Below are 4643 nucleotides of genomic sequence, written 5' to 3' on the forward strand. Positions count from 1 at the left end.
AAACTTCCAGTACTTGGATTGGGTTATATTTAACTGAATTGTTGGTCAAAGAGATCCCATGTGAGCCCACAACAATCCAGGCTGTTGCCAAAACTGCAGGTTGCTCTCCACAGATAACAAGGCCCCATCGCTGAAGGCTACAACTACAAAATTCATTGGACATGAAGAAGTTCAGATTTTACCAACCTAAATCCTTCACTCCTACATGAGAGCATCTTTGGTACAGGAAGGTACTCTGTATGCTACCAGAGCAGAAACATAAACAGCAACCCATCCATTAACAATGATGCTCTGTTTGAAAGATATGCTAGGGCAATTGTGGCAGAAATCTTGTAGGTGTAACCAACCAATATCTGATTTAACTTAAGGCCCACTTCATGAGATTGAATCCATATCTGAAGCTGCTTGGACTACCAAGAACTTGAGACTCAAAAACAGTGTAAAACAAAATGCTACTATTCTTAAAAAGTATCAATAAAATGATGCCTTATGGGATTCTGCTATGCTCATATATTAATGCCTCATTCACCCATCTACCGTCAAACTTTCTGCTACAGTAGATGGGGAAATGCAGATATTAAAACCAGACAATAAGCAGAGAATGAAAAACCTTGAAACACTCAGCCCTAAATGAGATATCTCCATCAAATCATTCTCTTCAGGTGTCAGGGAGCCCCAGTGAAGCGGAAGTGAAGAGAGAGGATGGAGGACACTAAGAAAACAATGCCATCTTAAGAGTTGTTTGTTTGATTTAGATTTTTCAAAACTTACTTTAAATGGGTTCTTAAAGGCTTCAACCTCCCATATAGTCCAACACCTAATGGAAAAGAGAGATTAATATAGCAAAGTGGGATGTGAACCAGTTTATAAATAGTTCTTTTGGGCTATTCCAATCTTCAGCAGTCCAGTGTTCTAGCAAAATACCAGCATGAATCAGCAGCAGAACTCCAGTTCGTTTGACAATCACCACTTCCAAATCAGCAATGGCAGTTTAATCCAGAAAAAAAATGTGAGCACCCCACCCCCATATGAAGCTGCCAGAATATCATAAGCAATTCTTTGGAGAGTTACTCTCTACTAAGTCATGACAAACAAAGATCAGCAACACAATATATGAGTGTAGTCGATAAAGAACTGTGAAGCAAAGCAAGGTGAACCAATGTGATAGTTTTTTCCTCCCACTGTCTGTGGGGTTATTTATATTCTTTATAAACCTCACTTGTACTCTCATGTGTCTGCTTCAGCAAAATCTCTCACCTATGTCTGATTCAGCAAAACATTCTTTAATATGTGTGCCCCAGCAAAAGATCACAACTAAGTTTCCAAAGAAATCAGACTTTTCCAATTCATCCAGCAGGAGAAGGCCAACAGAAAACAAACTAAACTGGAACTTTGGGGGTTCCTTGTCTCACAATGCAGTAGTATTATCTATTTTATTACACACACACACACACACACACACACTTGCCCTACAAGTTCTTTGCATATATATTATGGTTTCCAGTTTAGTGTTTTCTTGGGATTTCATAGTATGAGTATCAGTGGGTTTCTGCATCTACATATATTTTTGCTGTTGTTGTTGTTTTGATTTGTTTTGCTTTTTTGTGTCCCTTTTTTGTGGAGCCTCTTTCCTTTTTTTGGTTTGTTTTGTCCTATTTTGATGTGCCATTTTTGTTTCATCTTTCATATCATATTATAGTTTATCATTAGCCTTTAGAAGCCTGTTTCTTTTTTAATGGGAGACAGAAAGAGAAATGGACCCAGATGGGAGGTGAAGTGCAGAAAACGTGGTAGGATTAGAGGGAGGGGAAATCATCCTCTGGGTAAAATATATGAGAAAAAATGTGTTTTCAACACTGGGGGGAAGGGAAAAGGACAAGTGAAAAAAAAGAGGAAGAAAGGAATATCAATTTTAATTATTTTGCACATTGAACAGTTGACCAGTACCATTTATTAAAAATGCTGTACTTTCTACAGTGTAAAAAACAAAACAAACAAACAAAAACAAATGAAAAGGTGAAGTATATCCATTGGGGTCTCTGTGCTCAGTCCAATAGTTGGCTGCATGCATCTACATCCATATTGGTCAGGCTCTGACAGAGCCTGTCAGGGGACAATCTTTAAAAATTATTTATAATATGAAAAGCAGACTTACACTCTCTCCTTCATTCTGGAATGATTTTTCAGTCTCACTTTGCATCATACAGTAAATACTATAGGTATATGCAAATGGTATCAACAAAATTGTATGTAGCTATCCATTGAATAAAGAAAGCTCATCCTACTTGCTGAGTTTAGAATCATCTAAGAGACACAATCATTATCATCAAAATCCCTCGATGATAAATACAATTGAAATAATTCATTGATTTCTATCTCACTTAGTTAACAATAATACTCTACATTATTGATGCTATCTTCTGGTTAGTAAAGTATATTTGCATGGGATCACTAGTAATTTCATATGTTTTACTTAGCATATTAAAGGGGAAACACATACTATCTATCCTTTGTGTTAGAGACCTTGCTATATTTTCAGTATTTCTTACATATACATAAGGCACAGGGAAAATTAAGTCACTCTATTACTAGGAAAATTTGATTACTGTCATACCTAGAAACACTGTGGTGAGAGATGAATATTTGCTGTTAAATACTATAAAATTCCTAGAAAGAACCCTAAGTTATCTTGAAGTGCTATTATTTAAATTATTTTTACATTCTCTTATTTATTTTAAGGGGATATGGGTGCATGGATTTGTGGATACTATGTATGTGTGTAAAGGTCAGAGGACATCTGAAGGAGTTGGTGCTCCCCTTCCAACATATAATTCTCAAAGACTGAACTCAGATAATAAGGCTCATTGGGAAGTACCTTTACCTGATAAGGCAGATCTTTTACAGCCCTTGATGTGTTATTATTCTTTACACATAGATTATAAGTGGTGATATTTACTTAAGAGACTAGTATCTATATAAGTAAGCAAAACCAAACTGGTTTTCTCTGGGAATGCTATTTTACAGTTTTGTGTCAATATAATGTTGATTTTATAGCAACAGTTTAGAAATTTTAATTTTCTATATTCAGGAATAATTGAAGTACTTAGAGAATGAAAATTTTCCTGAGAGACTGAAATCACCTTGCCGTGTCATTTGAAAGTATTCCTTTGGGTACAATGGCATTAAGACTGCTCCCTTTCAATGGCAATTGGTCTACTTAACTTTTTGGAAATCTCATCTACAATTAATTCAATGAAATCAATGTTTTCATAGAATATCATCTATTTTCTCCAGTTTTTAAAATTCATTAGTTCAAACTTGAGAAATGTCATATCACACAATTATGTTGCATTTATCTGCATCTGTGATAATTTTCTCATTTACAATGATTTTATGAAAATATAGTGTGGTTTTTATAGTTTTTCTTTGCTCTGTCAGTGAGTACTTGGAAGCCTAAATTAAGAGCAGACAAGTAGATGCACTAAGATCAAGCACTAAAATTATTAATCTTAAAACTTTGCCCTATGCCTTATGTATATGTAAGAAATACTAAAAATATATGTATAACAAAGTTTCTAACATGAAGCATAGATAGTATATGCTTCTCTCTTAATGTGCTAAAAACATAAAACATATGTTTTTATGTTTAAAACATATGTGTAAAAACATATGATATTACTAGTAATGCCATGGAAATGTTACTCATACTAACTAGAAAATAGTATCAATTTAAAATTTCAAGGCTGATTTACAGGATACATTAAGATCCAAGTATCCTATATCTCTTCTTGCATGGTATAAATATATATATAAATATGTATATCATGTATATGATATATACAAACATATGTTCATTTATTCTAATGTTTGAAATTAATATTATCAACTGATAAAATAAAAAACAAGCTTAGAGACAATTATGTTTTCTTTTCAGATTTCCTTGGCTTCCTTTTAATCTGGAACATCCTTTCATCATTTTGGTTAGAAACTAAATTTCTGATGAATGTACTAGTTGTTCCAATTCCTATTATTTTCTAACAATTTGTTTCAATAGACAAATTCTCATTTTGGAATTTTTCTAATGATTTATTTTCTGGTGCTTTATAATTATTAGACTCTGTTTATGCATTCTTACACTGTAGTTTTTATAAGTGATACTCTATCCTGATGAATGATAGTGTCTGTTTTCTGTGTGCACAAACATATGTTTCTCTGTAACTGTATGTATTTTTTTTTGGTTCTTTTTCTTCTGTTTGTTTGTTTTGTCTGATTCTGGTTTGGTAGTTTTTAATTTATCTTATTTTATTATACTAATTATGGTAGCTTGTATATGGTTGGCTCCGAGAAGGGCACTATTTGGAGGTTTGACCTTGTTTGGAGGAAGTGTGTCACTGCAAGCATGGGTTTTAAGACCCTCTTCCTAGCAGCCTGGAAGCCAGTCTTCTCCTAGCTGCCTTCAGATGAAGATGTTGATCTCTCAACTCTTCCAACCCCACCTTTGCCTGGACACTGCCATAGACTGAATCACTGAACCTATCAGCCAGCCCCAATTAAATGTTATTCTAGTAAGAGTTGCCTTGGGCTTGGTGTCTGTTCACAGCAGTAAAATCCTAACTAAGGCACTATTCTACCATTATTATTTA

This window comes from Grammomys surdaster, unplaced genomic scaffold (genome assembly GCF_004785775.1).
Source record: "Grammomys surdaster isolate TR1022 unplaced genomic scaffold, NIH_TR_1.0 61, whole genome shotgun sequence".
Taxonomy (NCBI): Eukaryota; Metazoa; Chordata; class Mammalia; order Rodentia; family Muridae; genus Grammomys; species Grammomys surdaster.